The sequence below is a fragment of the Salvia miltiorrhiza genome, chromosome 2 (genome assembly GCF_028751815.1).
Source record: "Salvia miltiorrhiza cultivar Shanhuang (shh) chromosome 2, IMPLAD_Smil_shh, whole genome shotgun sequence".
Taxonomy (NCBI): Eukaryota; Viridiplantae; Streptophyta; class Magnoliopsida; order Lamiales; family Lamiaceae; genus Salvia; species Salvia miltiorrhiza.
Window position 1 is genome coordinate 16430380 of NC_080388.1, and position 17944 is coordinate 16448323.

Below are 17944 nucleotides of genomic sequence, written 5' to 3' on the forward strand. Positions count from 1 at the left end.
GCTTCAGCCGTGCGACCAACTTTCCTACACATTTGTTTTATGCTGACGATATCATCCTCTTCTGCATTGCCACAATTCGAAATGCCTGCAAAATTAGGCACATTTTGACTTATTATGAGCGGATGTCTGGTCAGCAATGTAGTCAGGAGAAGTCGAACCTTTTCTTTGGGAAAAGGGTTTCAATTGCTAGAAAAAAGGGGCATCCAGCGTGCTCTTGGGTTTTTGATTGCATTTCGTTATGCAATCATTACAAGTAACTTATGCAACATATATACTTGTTTATGCAATCATTCTCCATTTTCATCACATTTATTCATTCTCATTTGAGAAACATGGCTGGTATGCAGGAATGGAATGGTGATTCCTGCACCCATTCCTAATCATATGGCTGGTACGGTTTTTGTAATGGGAATCGTCATTCCCGATGGAATGCCTATTCCCATGCATATGGGATTAGCCATTCCTCTCATCCCCCATGGTATTATGTATTCCCACGGATATGAAATTACTCTATAATAAAAGTTCATTTTTTAATTAATTAAATAATAATAATAATAATAATAATAATAATAATAATAATAATAATTTAATATTATTAACATAATATAATAATAATAATAATTTCAAAAATAATAATATAATATAATTAAATTAATAATAATAAATAAATAATAATAGTAAAAATAAAATAAAATAATAATAATAATAATAAATAATAGTAATAATAAGGAGTAATAAATAATATCAAAATAATTTAACATTATTTATATAATAAATAATAATAATTTTAAAAATAATAAAACAATTTTAATAATAACAATAAATAAATAATATTAGTAAAAATAATAAAATAATTTTAATAATAATAAAAAATAAATTAATTAATAGTAAAATAATAAATGATAATAATAGTAAAATAATAATAATAATAATAATAATAATAATAATAACAATAATAATAATAATTAATAATAACAATAAATGAAAGTAATAATAATAATAATAATAATAATAATAATAATAATAATAATAATAATAATAATAATAATAATAATAATAATTTATTATTATTATTTTTGTGTTAATTATTTCATTCCTATCCATTTATTCCTTGTAAAGACCAACCATAGGAATCCTATATTTCATTCCATTCCATTGCCATTGTCATTCAATTCCAAAATCCATTCAATTCCCTTCTAATTCCATTCCTACATACCAGTCATCACCTTAAACACTTTAGGATTAAATTATGGCCGCATGATATTGTGTGATGGGCGGCCAGATTTTTGACGACTATATAAATAATTATTTAATTATTAACAGGAGTTTTGTTGAATAGAAAATCATCGAAAGGTTATAATTATGTTTTAACTATACCGAATAATTGCTACTGCCTGTCCCCAAGAGAACACCAAGCGGTGCGACCTCTTATGTGTAAACAGTGAGGTTCCGGGTTCAAACCCCCACTGCTCCCCCTCCCCAACTCCCTCAAGTCAAAAAAAAAAAAAATTGCTACTGCATATTAAATCCCAAAATTCAAGGAATTTTCGAAATGGCGGTGGATATTTGTTTCCTTTCTTTACAATTAATTCTTCTACAATAATTTTAACGAATACGTTAATAATTCTAATAAACAAGCATTTTGGTCTGGGAGATTTTCAAAATATTAAATAAATTATTTTTAATGAACACGTCAATAATTTTGATGAACAAGTATTTTGATATTTTTATACTCTGGATTTTCTTTAAGATGGCTTTAACGAGGCCAGGGCCAGGTCTGTTTTCTTGTGCTTTCAAAGCTTTCTTTTTAGGTTTTTTCTTTTTTCTTTCTTTTATAAAATGCATTTTAATACTCCCTTCGTCTCATTTGTATTGGCCTCTTACTTTTGGGCATGAAGATTAAGAAAGTCTTTATTTATGAGTTAAGTAGGTGGAGTGCTTTACTTTTATCCACTTATAAACCCTTATTTTTGCTATTTTAAGAAATGGGCCAATATAAATGGGATAGCCTAAAATGGCAAGGTGGCCAATACAAATGGGACGAAGGGAGTAATAAGCATTTTGGTATTTTTATGAACTTCATTATAAATTGTGATGAACTTAGAATTATTTACGATGAATTAATTGTACACATGAAAATATATTAATGATTGTACAGCAGCAAAAGAAATCATTTTAATCAGTTCATATGTGAAATAATTTGTTAATACCAAAACAAAAATGAGAACTTTGAAACAATTATTAAATATCGATTTTGAAACAATGAAAAACAATTTGTTATCCAATAATTAAACGTAATGTTTCAAAGGGATTTAATTAGACTTTCAAAGCAATTTTGTGTTAAATTTTTAAATATTTTTTAATGAACATATATTACATATTTGATGAATATCCTTTGTCTCTAACAATATAACTAGAAGTCAAATGTAAAATTAAAATAACTATCGAACATCTAAAGTGGAATAACAAGAGTGGTGTTGGGAGAGGTATTAAGTGGATGAGGTGGAAGAGATTATGTGTTGATAAGAAATTAGGTGGATTGGGTTTTCACTGCCTGCAACTCCTCAATATTGCTATGCTTGGCATAATAACAGGTTGGAGGCTCATCGATGATCCAGACACTCGTGTTTTGAAGGCTAAGTATTTCCCTTCTTGCCGTTTCTTAGATGCTAAAGTCGGTAACAACCCTAATTTTGCATGGCAGAGTATCTGCTCAGCGCAAGACTTGGTTTGGAGGGGTGTTAGGTGGTGGATTGGTGATGGCCATAGTGTTCGTGTGTTTGAGGATCCTTGGCTGCGACAAGCTAGTAACTTCCGAGTCACCTCCCCTTGTCCTCTCGATCTTACTGGACTCAGAGTTCATGAGCTGAGGTACTAGAATTTGGGATGTGGATTTCTTGCAAGGCATTGTGAGTGGCGCTAAGTTTCGTGATATCACGAGCATCCCTATGCTCCCTCAATCGCAACCGGATAGATTGATTAGGAATTTCTCTGAAAATGGTCGTTACACGGTTAAGTCGGCTTACAAGTTAGCTAGTTCTCTCACCCTCGATGATGCCTTTCGTGTTGAGGGTCATTGGAATAAGTTATGGAAGATCGATGTTCCTCCCAAGGTTCGCCATTTTCTCTGGCGCACTGCTCGAAATAACTTACCCTCCAAGGAAAATCTTTTGTCTCGAGGGATCTCCGTTGGGAGAGAGTGTGCTACTTGTAGAAGTGGCTTTGAAAATTTGTGGCACATTTTTTTCTATTGTCCGTTCACAGAGGCTTGTTGGCAAGCTAGTAACTTTTCTTCGCTCATTGATTCTATTACCAATAAGAGTGATTATTTCTTGCATGCACTCTTTTGCAATATTGATGAGAAGGATGGTGAACAAAGGGCTTCTATTTGTATGATCCTTTGGCAGATTTGGAAGGATCGAAATAATGTGGTTTGGAAGGAGATCTCTTCCCGAACCCAACCCGCTCTATGGATCTTGCCGTTGGCTGTCGCAACGAGTGGATGTTAGCTCGGGCTCCTAATGTTCGGCACGATGTCCCTCTCCCCTCGCATGCTCCCTGTCTGGGTTGGCATCATCTTCCGGAAGGAGCTATCCACTGTGGTGCTGATGCGGCTTTTTTACGAGTGAGGAAGCTATGGGTCTTGGGCTGCGCATCAAAGAAGCCCTCTCGTTTCGGGTGGAAGAAATATTTCAGAATTTGGGGCTATTGCTAACTTTTGCCGTGATGAACTTTCTACGCTTCCGGGCTTCCGCATAAGACATGTACGACGAGAGCAAAATGCTATCGCTCATGGTTTAGCGAAAGCTACGATAGATTTTTCTTCACACCATATTTGGAATGGACCTCCGCCTTTTATGGTGGGTCATTTCCATATTCCATGTTTTTGTGATTAATAATATCGTCTCTCGTTTCCTCAAAAAAAAATCGAACATCTAAATTACTCAACACATTAAATAGTAATGAATGTTGTTGTACTGCCTTGTCGAACCTCTAAAAGATTTTATTAATGCGATAATATCTACCAAAAATATGAAGATTACCTTTGCATAATTATAGACGTTAGAAATATTGTTCAATTACCCTTATGACCTTTCGATGATAAAGTGTGATTAAAATCATATCAATTTATGGTCGTCCGATCATGTGGTAAATATGGTTGAGATTTCTTCTCAATTCTACAAATATTTGCAAGTCTCAATTGAGCCTTTCTCTCTCTCTCTCTCTCTCTCTCTCTATATATATATATATATAGAGAAGGGTTCAACAGAGAAGCAAAATATTGTAGAGAATAGAGAAGTCGTAAAATAAAAACGAACAGATCTATAATTTTAATGAACAGATCAATGTACCGCATGAACAGCAATTTGTCCCGGGTTCGAATCCTGCTGGTGGCGAGTTTTTCTATATTTTTACTAAATACGTCTGTTCATTACTTATGTTGATCTGTTCGTAAAATATATATATAGATTTGTTCGTTCTCTCGAAAAAGATAATTCTTTGTTGAACTCATATATATATATATTTATGATGGAGTTCAATGGAGACCACTCTCATATATAGAGAATGAAGACCAAATCTTGTGCGTCGATTCTAGAATATCCTACGATCTTGATTTGGCTGAAATTTTTTATAATTTTCGTTTATTTTATTGCCATAAGGTTAAGTTGGTCATTTGATTTCCCCTCTCTCTATCTATTAGTTAAATGCTCCTCTCTCTCTCTCTCTCTCTCTCTCTCTCTCTCTCTCTTTCTATCTCTCTCTTTCTCTGTCTCTCTCTCTCACATACTTGACAATGGCGATGCTGCTCCTTCTCGCCGTCCTCTCCTCCGCCGCCGCCGCTGTCACAGGAATTCTGGAGGGAGGCGGGCCGTCGCCGCTGTCACAGGAATTCTGGAGGAAGGCAGGCCGTCGCCGCCGCTCTTTCATTTTTTCAGATCTGCGCTGACCTCCTCCTCCTCCTTCTCATCTGCTGTTCCCCGATACCACCACCTCCCTCCCCAACCTTCGAACCCTAATCCTCCAGCCTCCAGCCTCGATCCCCAAAATCTACCACCTCTAGCCTCGATTATCCAACGGTCGCGCCCACGCGCAGCCTCTAGTCGCCGCTGCTCTTTCCTTTTTTCAATCTGTGCTGCCCTCCTCCTCCTCCTGCTGCTGCTCCTCGCCTCCATCTCCTCCTCCGTCTCATCCGCCGTCCCCTCTAATACCGCCCCCGTCCCCTCTATTTCCCTTTCCCTCGCCTCCCTCCCCAACCTCCAAACCCTAATCCTCCAGCCTCCAACCTCGATCCCCAAAATCTACTTCCCCTATTTTCGATTTTGAGAGATGAATTTTACTATTTTGGTGGTTCTATACTACAAAATCAATGTTGGTAAATTCTGTTGGTTTGTAAAGTCCAGTTGGTGTTTAAAGGTAGAACCCTTGTATAAATTATGTTGGTTGATTTCTGCAAAAATAATGCAAAAAATTGGTTGATTAAGGAGTTTGAACCTAGTGTTCGTAGAAAATACTAATGAACGTACTAATGTTCGAAGAAAATTGAATGAACATACTAATGTTGGATGATATGTTCGTAGAAAACCAAATGAACATACTAATGTTCGTAGAAAATTGAATGAACATACTAATGCTGGATGATATGTTCGTAGAAAACCAAATGAACATACTAATATTCGTCGATATGTTCGTAGGAAAACAAATGAACATACTAATGTTCACATATTATGTTCATTGACGAATCAGGTCCCAGAATAGGAAGAGAGGAATTTTCGGGATTCGTTCAACGTGATCCCAAATTTCAGTGGATTTGAGTGGACATATTTACCCTTTTCGGATTAAATAAATGTAATTAACCAATATTTAATTACATGAAAAATCAAATCAGGAAATTATATGAACCGTTAGCACATGATTTGGTTTTTGTTCTCTATATAGAGGAGTGGTTGTCATAGAACCTAACCCTATATATATATATATATATATATATATATATATATATATATAGGGGAGAGTTCAACAAGAACATAAATATTTGCAAAGTCTAGAGTCATAATCTCATTCGTTTATTTCGTTGGATCTGACGGTGGTGAATTAGAGTGATTTTATGCGTATATATAATTGCACAAGGTTAACTTAGTATTTTCATAGATTTGTAACCGTAACTTACCATTAGAATAGCATATCAAATCTTTTTTTTTTATGGTAGATTTGTTCGACAGATACGTTTTTTGCAATGTATGACCATTAATGCAGACATTCTCTGTAAACCTAGTGTCTCCCCAAAAAAAATCTTAGGTATTCCATTGAAGAAGAATCACAAAATAGAGATTCTTAATATGAGTGACGAAGGTATGTCCATATTACCTTTCGAGCTTTTCATATGATTGTATGGGAAATATATAATTCTTTTTCAGTAATGCAATCTTATATGCAGAACCACTAAAAACAACAAATTGTAACGAACAATATTTATATGTTATATTGTAATGACCCGCTCTTTTTTTTTATTTATCTAAATCTAGTAGCGCGATAGTTAATGTCGCATCTTTCAGTAAATGGAGCCCAGTTGCCATTTTTATATGAATTCAACTTATAAACCTGAATTTTTATTAACAGAGACGGAGCTATTACTTTTGCTTTATGCTTTTGTAACGCGTGATGTAAATCGCGACGAGAATTATTGAAGTATTCAATAAGTAGTATTTCAAGTTTATAATTGACTTAGAGAAGTCATGTTATTTATTAATCAAGATGCAGCTATAGTTATACTTTGTTGAAACCAGAGTCGTGAAATTATTTACGACTGCAAAGCAGATTAAATCCACGGATTTAATTTAAGTTAGTATGTTACAAATTGTTGATTTTAGCAAGGCAAGGAGACTAATATCGAGATACGAGATTTATTAGTGTATTCAGTATATTAGCAAAACTCGAATCTTTCATTACGAATATAGAATTACATAGACCGAGATTTAATTTCTTCTATCTTACAAGCTCTACTTCCACAACCTATAGTTATCAAATCCCTACTTCTACCTTCCACCTAGTCAACACCAAAGAAAAGAAACTGCAGCAATAAAAAGAAAAGAAAAAGGGGGAAAGGGACGTGGGATAAGGAGCAGCTGCAGTAATCAGCCACCCTACTCTACAGCTACAACTACATCCCATCCCCATCTCTGCTACAGTAATCAGCCACCCTACCTCTGCAGCTACAACCACGCCCTATCAGCCACCCTATGCCTGCTCATCCTCCTAGCATACTCAAGTATGCAGCAACAAACCCTTCTATTAATACCAACCCAGCCAGCAAATGTTTTGTTCACTCTCGGTTCTTTTCAGCGGAAACTTGAAGAACATCCCCCTTCCTGCCAAAGCTCTCAAGGTAAAGCTTGGCTTCAATAATTTCCTCTCTTTTCATCAAAGTTCACCTGCATTAACAGGAGGATCAATTCATTTCAGTTATCTCACAATCTATTCAACTCCAACAGCCACCCATCAGCTCGAAAACATTCAAGGTATTCTACTATCTTGAATAATCAATTCAGTTCACATCCATGCTTAGCATAATCATAGTTCATCTATACGAAATAGCCAAGATATGTTGCACAATAGAGAGTTACTTTACAACAGAAGGAATTATATGTTTCACTTTCACTGCACTCTAGAATAAGCATTTACGAGAACTCACGACCTCAAAGACTAAGACTTTGAATCGATTTGAGAAAGTTAGACTTAGCTTTAGGGAGAAGGGCCGACTGCCCAAGGAAACGGCGAACCCCAACTGCCGGAACGGAGGGAGAAGACGGCGGACTCTCGTTGTCTCGCCCACATCAGAATAGCCACGACGCCGGCCGTAGAAAAATGACGCCGACCGGTTTTGAGCAGCAGGAGCCGATCGTATTTTGGGGAGAACACCCGGTTTGAAACTTCAGGGGTGGGCTGGGGTTTTCGATTCCCTTTCACGATAGGGACGAAGAGAGAGAGGAAGATGAACGGCGCTGTTTCCAGGAGGCGACCGCTCGCCGGATTCCAGACGGGCGTGACAGCAGCGGCGACATTTCAGATTCAGGGCTCGTTCCTGAACACCACGGAGAAGAAAGAGGACGGCGTCAAAGTCGACCGGAGCCGACGGCCGCTGAACGGCCGAGGAAGAGGAAGCCGGCCGATTTTGGGAAGGGCCGATTGAGCGTCGATTTTGAGGAGGAGCGAGCGGCTCCTTGAGAAAGACTAGAGAGAGAAAGACAAGTTTCAGCTTTGAGAAGAGAGAGACCGTGAGATTGTAGTGGAAGAAGTGGGCTTTGTTTCATTTGGATTTCTCTTTTAATTTTATTTTGGGCCGAACTATTGGGCCCCTATTTTAATTGATTTTGGGCTTTTCTTTTAATTGTAAGTTTGGGCTTTATGTTTATTTCATTTGCTTGGGCTTTCACTTCTATTTCGAACTGGGCCAGTATTTATTCATTTTGGGCCTCAACTTTTGATTGTTTTGGGCCACTCCCATTATAATTAAGTTTGGGCTTTAATTGTTTTAAAAAGAATTGGGCTGAGATATATATATTTATATATTGATAGACTTTCATTTCCAAATTCCGTATGTATTGTCGGGCCGATTTATTGTTTCACTTGAGCCGATTTATTGTTTATTGGACTATAAATTATCCTTCAAGCCCAAATAATCTAAAATAGACTGTTGTCGTTTATTTCATAAAAGCCACTTGTTTTATTTAATCAATCGGCTACTTTATTTTGAGCCATTAATTGATTGAAGTTACATTAGTAATTATATTCTACAGTCAGGCCCGATAAATTCTTACGGGGTTACTTATGGGATGAATCGAGTCAGTTCCTTCTACTTAGCGAATACAAGAGCGAGATTATTTACTTTACGAATTTAGAATGTTCCGATGGGGAAGGAAGAGTTACAGATTTATTCGACCGCGATAGATGAGAGTAAACTAAATTTATTAACGAGGATTTTATAGTAAAATTTCCCGACTATCGCTCAGAAGATTAGTTCATGCATACCAGATTCATGCATGTTGAATTATGCATTCTCATTCTGAGAATTTTTCCCGAGTAAGTATCTTATGTATTTTCTCGAAATCAAGGTCAAGGTCGGGAATAACAGTCAATCAAGGAACCACTGAATCATAAAGATTTCATATCAGGTGGGTTTACTTTCATATATATCAAATGAGTTTAATGTTATGTTTGAACAGTTATTTCATTGCAAAATCATTGAACTGAAAATTATTTCAACTATTGTCTTGCCATAAATGTTTCAATGCTTGGTATGATATCTATCTGATGTGGCTTTGCCAGTTATTATGCAATCGAATTCGGGTCCTGAGCAGTTGATAGCTATCCTGCCAGGGCTAGTGTACACCAGTGACCGTGAGTCATCTAGCGGGTTGGCCGGTCAAGTGTTTGTGAGAGGTGGCCACCTCTCCGGCACACAGTTCCAGATATGATAGATTACAAGAGAACTTAGACTGATCAGTCGAACTTTAAGAATCACAAACGAATTTAGTGAGCTTGGGCCTATTTCACGGAAACTCCCTTGTTGCACTGTTAAGATGGCATGACAATTTGATTATTTCAATGAAAATTTCTATAGGCATATGTACCCACTGAGTACTTTTGTACTCAGCCCTGCATGTATTTCTAAATGTGCAGGTTGAGCAGTAGCCGGTGGTGATGAAGTGACGAGCAGGAAACCCCTTTTGTCTGAAGCCATATGTATTAAAGAACTCTTGAGTACATGTCTTCATACATGTAGTCAGAACCTTCTTCCGCTGCGTACTCAAAAGAATTTCATGTTATTTTAGCTAAGTCGGAGCTATCCGGACTTACTAGTTTGACTAAGTCATTACGACTCCAACTTTGTTGTAAATGTTCCCTTCGTTGTTAATGTTTAAGTATATTTCTTCGTCGTTTATTTCTTATTCGTTCATCCCCTTTCTATCCCGCTTCTTATCTCCAACCCTTGGTCATAGTTTCCCGGCTTAATTATCCTTAATTAAGACCAGTCGTGACATATATACACAGTTCGACAAAACATTTTTTCATCAGTTTCAATCTTCTCCATAAGTATCCCTTACCCTTTGATCTGTAAAAAATTCATAAGTTAATGTGTTCATTCACTTTATTTTCTTTCAAAAGTATGCCTTTCCCTTCGCATCACGTTTTATTGATTCTAATTGTGCAACAAATGGCATTGTAAACTTGTTAATAACTGTTATGAACTTTTATGAACTAAATGTCGAACAGTTCTTTTTTTGTTGTATTCCATTTCCCTTCGCAAAGTATCCATAACTATCCATTTTCATTCGCATCACGTTCCATTGATTGTAATTATGCAACAAATGGCACTGTAAACTTTTTAATAACTGTTATGAACTAAATGTCGAACAGTTCATTTTCTGTAACACGTATCTCATTTTATGTCGAACTTGTTAATATATAATTCTTGTTCAGTAATACAATCTCATTTACTATCTTCGTAACCATATTAAGGATCAGGAATGTAATACCCGGGCTTTTGATGACGTGTTTAATTTCTTGAGTTTGAGTAATTAGGGTTTAGATCCCTTGTTTGATTTACTTTGTAAAGAGATGAGGAGTTATATGAAGTTTTCTTGTTATTTTTTTTAAGATGTTGAGATGTTCTTTCGATGATGTGAGAATGATGTGAGATTTTACATCCGTATTTGAGTTTGAGTATTTGAATAATTCGAGATAATTATTTGAATGAGAACGATGAACTCGGAAGTGAGATCTGAGTCCGTTAAGACGTTTTTCAAAATTTTGACTTTTTGACGATGAATAGTAAAATACTGCTATTTCGTCTTTTTGTCGACTTTCAAAATCTTACGTGCACGTCGTCGAGAAATATTCTTAGTTTTTCGATACGAGTCCAATAATGAAAGTTTTTATTTTTGGACGACGAGTGAATAGTAAATCGGGATTTCTCGATAAACGTGTAAATCTCGTTTATCAGAATTTCGAGAACGAGCTTGTATTTTCTATATTTATATAGAATTACGAGTGTAATAAAAGTGAGTAGGAGTTGAGAGGGCGAGTAACGAAGAGTATGGGTAGTTAGTCGTTAAAACGAGACGAGACGAAACGAGATATTTAACGACTAAATATCTAGGCCTACCCTACCAAAACCACTCCCCAACCGCCCACTACCCTTAACTCACGTTGCACACAACACACACACACTAATTTGTGCTGCACACACACTAAACCACATTAGAAACACACACACACTTCACGTAACACCATTGTTGAGAAGCTTAAGCTTTTGACCTCCGATTTGAGCACCGAGACGAGCGCCGATCATCTTTTCGATCACGTATCTAAGTAGGTAAGATCTCTACCTACGTTTTGATGGTTTTCTTTTCGATTTTCGTCGACGTTGAAAAACGTCGATTCTCGACTTTATTTTGAAACGACGTCGGATCGTCGTGAAATTTTAGTATGTTGTTCTTGGGTAGATGTTGAGCATGTTTAATGAAGGGAGTAAGAACGGAACGAACCGTAGCTATGAAACCCATGAGGGCAGCCCCGTTTTTCACATATTAGCTTGTCTTTCGATTTTTGTTTGATCGTTTTGACTTGATATTTGTGCTTAGGGGTATGCTAGAGTCGATATATATTAAATTCGTATTTTTCCAAGCACGAAAATTGTATAAATTTTTAGAGTATGATTATTTAAATTCGTGAAGTTTGAGACGTTGCATAATGAATATTATTGCGTATATGTGTTCTACGATATCACATGAGCATGCTAATTGATTTACAATTTATGGATGATAATTGTTGAACGAAATTAAAACTGGAATTCTGTCAAAATTTTACAGCAGTTTCAAGCTTATGTTTCGATGAGTTTTCATTGCTTGATGGCTCTGAAATTTTAGTATGTTTATCTATGATATGTGTATTTCGTTGCTGCAAAATTTCATGTCTTTTGGATGATGTTTGCTATTTTAAAGATATTTTGAAAACATCCTTGACAGAATCTGTCAACTGTTGGTAGACTTCACAAAAACGTTTATATCTATTAATCCATGAAGGATTTTGCATCACCGTTTTTTTTAAACGAAACTAGACTTCAATACTTTTCTAAAAACATAAGATTTCGATTTTTATGACCTCTGAAACAGAGCAGTTTATTATTTCAAAAATGCCCTGTTCTGCTGTCATATTTTTCCAACAGTAAAAGTGTATGAGTTTCATTGTTTATTTGGCAGATCATATGAACGTTTTCTCTTGTGAAATTTTAACCAAATCTTCAAGGATACCTTTAGTTTTGGATGATTAAATTTGATGGAATTTTATTAAGGTTTGCCTTGGTTTCTAATGGCCTAAACAAAATTGGCAGAAACTGTCAATCTTTGACAGCCTGCACTAAAAGAGCAATATCTCCAAAAACCTTTAACCTTTTTGGTTAACTACCATTTTTAGAATGAACTACACTTCATGAAGTTTTTGAGATCAATTGGTATGAGAGTTTATGATGATTGAGTTGGTTGTTATGAATTTTTAAAGATGACACAAAAACAGCAAAACTTTCTAGAAAACAACTTGATTATATTTGTTTTGATGGATGATACGATATGACTAAATGGTGTGAGTTGTGAGAGTTATGATTAACGCACATAAATGTTGGTATCTGACACTCGAACAATTGGTGTCGAGTATAAATGATAGTTTACTGATAAAGAGTTTTGATGATTTTGAATTGTTTGGTTTGCGTTGAAAAGATGTCAAGATGTTAAGTTTTGAGTCGAGAGACGAGTTCACGTAGTGAGATTCACGCGTTGAAATCTCGTGGCTGACATTATATATGAATAGATCATGTCGAAATTTTTAGTGAAATTAGAATTTGAGCATAGTCGATTCTTGTTGACCCGTAACTCAAATACATGCCTAATGGAAAGTTTAACTTTCTAATCGGTTAATTAGACGAGATGAGACCGAATAGATCTGCTAAGAAAGTGGACTTTTCGATGTGTTACATATTTCTTTTAATTGAAGCGCTGCTAATTATAACATAAGGATGTTATAATTAATGAGTAATGACGAGAGATAATAATTGTTATATTGATTAACAATCAAGAGAGATGAACATTAGAGATACTAATGTTTCATAAAAGAGATTAGATTATTAATCGAGGTTTCTTTTATAACTTCTCACCAATTCTTCATAACGATGAAGGTCCTTTTGGGAAGTAACGACTTGAGGGAGAGAGTGACGTTACTCATTGATACAGAGACACAACGAGGTGGGCATTACTTTTACTATACGTATATAGAGATCCCCTGCTTGTCGTAGGCCTCTTATACGAATGAATGCATGAGATGATTTAACTGTTAATTTCAGTTTTATATATCTATCAAACGAGTTTAATGCTACCTTTGAGCAAGTTATTTCATGACAAAATCTTTGAGTTAAAGTTATTTCAAGTATTGTCTTGCCATAAAATGTTTAAATTTTAGTATGATATCTATCTGCTTTGGCTTTGCCAATGATGCAATCGAATTCGGGTCTTGAGCAGTTGATAGCTATCCTGCCAGGACTAGTGTACACCACTCACTACAAGAATTTAAGGGTTTTACCCACACATAATTTGTGACACATAAAAATGTGTGGCTATATACCCACACATAATTAAATATGTGTAGGTAAATTCATTACACATTGTTAAAGTAGCTAGTGACATTTATTTATGTGTGGGTAAAAAGATTTAGCCACATTTATTCTATATTTATCATTTTATATTTAATTTTAAATCCCTAATATATTTACGTGGCAAATTAATAAAAAATATTTTTTAGATATAAATAATAAAAGTAACTGGCCACACATACTTATTCGTGGCTACTGGATAGTGCAGTAGTGCTCATATAATCACATATTATTAATATTTAAATATTTCATTTTTGCGTAATAGTATAACTAAAGAAAGTCCATTCATTTAAAAAAAATTATTTACGCGCCATGTATTCACCAAAAATTCCCGCTCTCTACTGCACGAAATAAAATCCCTTAAAAATATAAGGAATAGGGCGGTTTGATGAGAGAGAGGGAGGGGTTTAAGATCGGCCAGTCATAGAAACTCCCTCGCATCACCTTCACAAGCTAACCCTAGTCCACCTCTACTGTTATCGGTTTCACAATGTCTCCTTCAAATTCACCCCAAACCCAACAACTCGAAGCCAAACTAATCTTGCCATCCATCAGGAAGCCCCAATATGTGAATCCTTTGATTCACTGAAATCAACCAAACAATTCCCTAGAGAGAGTTCCGACAAATTTGATCGAAGAAGCGAGCATCGGCGATAAAAATGCTCTCCTCTGCATATTTGGCAATCGTTTTTCTGAGGTCTGTTTTCAATTATTAATAGTTTGAATGATTTTGTGGATTTTAATTAAATTTATTTATTTTATTGGAGAATTATGAAGCCTTAGTTGTTCACTATTTATTTGTTTGCTTATGTAAATTAAACTCTCTGTTAACGAGTCTAGAAATTATTCTTTCTTCTCATTTTTCAGGACAGATACCAGCCGATTTTGTAAAATTTGCAGATAGCAAAATGCCAAACTTACAAATTCCCATATCATTATTGGTTTTGTCTGGTCTTTCTAGCCTTATATCTGATCCAGTATCAGAGGTTAGTAACTGTGCACTTGAGGTTTTATTCATTTTTCTGAAAGAGAGAGGTAGCAAATTTTCATAAGCATTTTGGGAAAGTATTTTCTAAGAAATCATGTTTTTTGGTATCTTGCTTGTGAATTGCTCCCGCAAGGGCATTTAGTTACTATGTTGTTGGTTGATTCAGGTAAATATGCTGATCTTGATGGTCACTAATTGAAGCATCTTTTGGATGAAGAAATGTGCCAATAACTTGTGTTTTACATACCAACGGCTATAACAAGTTATGAAAGGTTATATATTTATTCCCTATATTTTAATTTAAGTTTATATACATTTTATAACATAGACGTATGTATGGCTCCTGAAATCAAACACAGCTAAGCTACTGGCAGAGCATCAACGGCAGCTGAAATATATATGCAGGAATATGACCTTACACATAAGTTAAGTACCTCAGTACTTGTTACTAGGGATGTCAATCGGGCCAGCCCACCGGGTTTTCGGGCTAGCCCTATCGGGTTACGGGTTAGTCGGGTGCGAGCTAATCGGGTTGGAGATTTTTTCGGGTTGTAAATCTTCAACCCTAACCCTAAACTTTCGGGTTTCGGGCTAGCCCATCGGGCTAATCAGGTTAAAGGCATAAAAATAAAATTATCATTTGTATTTTATTATTCCTAATGATCTAATGTATAATGTATAAAATATACATAGATATTAAATATATAAATTATATAGCAAAGCATGAAATGCAAAAATATAAGATATTCAAGATTACATAAACAAAATTATATTAAAATGAGATAGTAAAATTAATTTAACATGTATCAATGCACTAGAATCAATCTGGATTATTACTGAATAATTAGTGGATTTGCCATGCACGTCTCATTGACAGAAAAAAAAAATTGGTATCTCTTTAAAATGAGATACTAATAATTAATTTCTAAGTAATGAGATACTAATAATCAATTTCTACAAAAAATTCGTAATTAATTTCACTTTTTTTAATGAGATTGCACACACACACATATATATATTCTAACTAATTAATTTCACTTTTTTTAATGAGGCTACATATATATATTTAAGCAAATACCATAGATCTAAACATAGCAGAAGTTGTAACTGGATGCATCAGTCACAATTCCGTCAGCCCATCGGGCCAGCCCATCGGGTTTTCGGGCTAGCCCTATCGGGTTCCGGGTTAGTCGGGTGCGGGCTAATCGGGCTGGAGGTTTTTTCGGGTTGCGATTTTGCAACCCTAACCCTCTAATTTTGTCGGGTTATTCGGGTCGGCCCACGGGTTTTGGGCTGCATTGACATCCCTACTTGTTACATAATATTTCAATTTAGTTACATAATATGATCTTACAAAAGTTTTGGGGACAACAATAATGAGAGTGATACAGGGGTAGTATTTCTTTTGGCTTTTACCTATAATTCTTTAATCTTTAATTTTTTTGTCTCTGTTGTTGGATATTGACTGATTTTTTTTTAATTACTCTTTGAAAATTTGTCAAACAAGTGGTGGGGTAGTATATGTGTGTAGCACATTGAGCAGGCTGTCGAAGAGACTAAATCAGGTTTTAATTATATGATTAGTAACTTTAACATTCTTCATTAGTACATTCTTATGCTTGCCTTTTTTTTTTGTTTCAAATTACGTTTATATGCATAGTTATTTTGCAATCGTATGCTCATTTGCATCTAATATGTGGTACGGCTGGACTACCATTAACCCTATTTCCTTTATTAAAACATACATATTGAGATGTTGCAGTTTGTGGAGTTATTCTTCCTTCACTAATTATTTCATCAGACTATAACATTATTAGTGTTTTAGCATATATTATTTTACTCAACTATTAAAATCGAATATTTTGGGTGATGGGTCATGTATATGTTTTATGTTACAGTTTCTTGTAGGAATATATTTTATACACATGACATGGCAATAACTTTAAGAATTTATAATATATTTATAATAAATATATTTACAGTTTCTTTCGCATGTTACGTATTTCTCTACGTATTTCTCAATTATTTGTTTGATTCTTTTCATTGTTAGATTTGGTGGTTTTGATGTGCAGGTAAATGAAGTAATACGCAATGATGTGGTCTACGCACTCAATTACTCTTCAACATTGGGTGGAGCATTATTTACATTACACACTTCTCAAATTCCTATAGAATTAGATAAATTTGTGTAGTTATTTTAGCTATAAAAATTCTTAGTGGTTCACATATAGATTCCGTGTATTTTAATTTTATTGAACACTTACAAGTAAATATTTCTATAATGTAGATTTTTTTTCTTTTATATATTTGGATTTCGAATTTTTTATTTCACGGTTATATAAACTAGCTAGTTGAGATTATCACATTTGGCTCATATAATTCATGATATAATATTTATATTATATAAAAATTTTGATATAAAAAATATTGTTCACATATAATATACTCCCTCCGTCCGCCAAGATTATGTAAAAATTACTATATTTGGCGTCCGCCAAGATTATGTCACTTTCCTTTTATGGCAATGGTCCCACCATCCTCTTTAATATTTTATCCTTAGTAACACTCTTTATTTACAAAAAACCCACTCAAAATTCAATCTCAACCACACATCTCATAAAGTGATGGGACCCTTTCTCCACTACATCAAAATCATCGCCAATTTTATTAAATCTCGTGCCCAAGCAATTTTACATAATTTTGGCGGACGGAGGGAGTACATTTTACTCACAATTTATATGTGTGGGTAAATGTTTGATGATTTACCCACACATAAAATTTGCCATGTGTAAATTACCACGTCATTTCCACATCATCACTATATTATATCATAAATATCTTTTCCCACACATAAAATATGTTATTCGTGACACATTTATGTGTAAGTAAATGTTTGGTGATTTACCCACACATATAAATATGTGTGGATAAAACTCTTTCTTCACAAACTTTTACCCACACTTGTTGACATTTGACTTATGTGTGGGTAAAAAGGTTCTGTGACATATAAACATACTTTTAACCACACATCTATGTGTGGGTAAAACTCTCAAATTCTTGTAGTGACTGACCGTGAGTCATCTAGCGGGTTGGCCGGTCAAGTGACCGTGAGAGGTGGCCACCTCTCCGGCACAAAGTTCCAGATATGATAGATTACAAAAGAACTTAGTCTGATCAGACGAACTTTAAGAATCACAAATGAACTTAGTAAGCTTGGGCCTTTTTAGCGAAAAACTCCATTGCTGTACTGATTATGA

At 35.0% G+C, this 17944-nt stretch overlaps 2 long non-coding RNA genes across 2 annotated transcripts; both read left to right on the plus strand.

The window, feature by feature from the left end:
- The first annotated feature begins 13969 nt into the window (after window positions 1-13969).
- LOC131011378 (uncharacterized) lies at window positions 13970-15129 on the plus strand. The gene is made up of 3 exons (XR_009096878.1): window positions 13970-14396; window positions 14567-14685; window positions 14854-15129. It is a non-coding gene; the product is annotated as an uncharacterized LOC131011378 (long non-coding RNA).
- An 865-nt stretch (window positions 15130-15994) lies between these two features.
- On the plus strand, window positions 15995-16991 carry LOC131011379 (uncharacterized). Its single transcript, XR_009096879.1, has 2 exons — window positions 15995-16252; window positions 16760-16991. It is a non-coding gene; the product is annotated as an uncharacterized LOC131011379 (long non-coding RNA).
- Window positions 16992-17944: the final 953 nt, after the last annotated feature.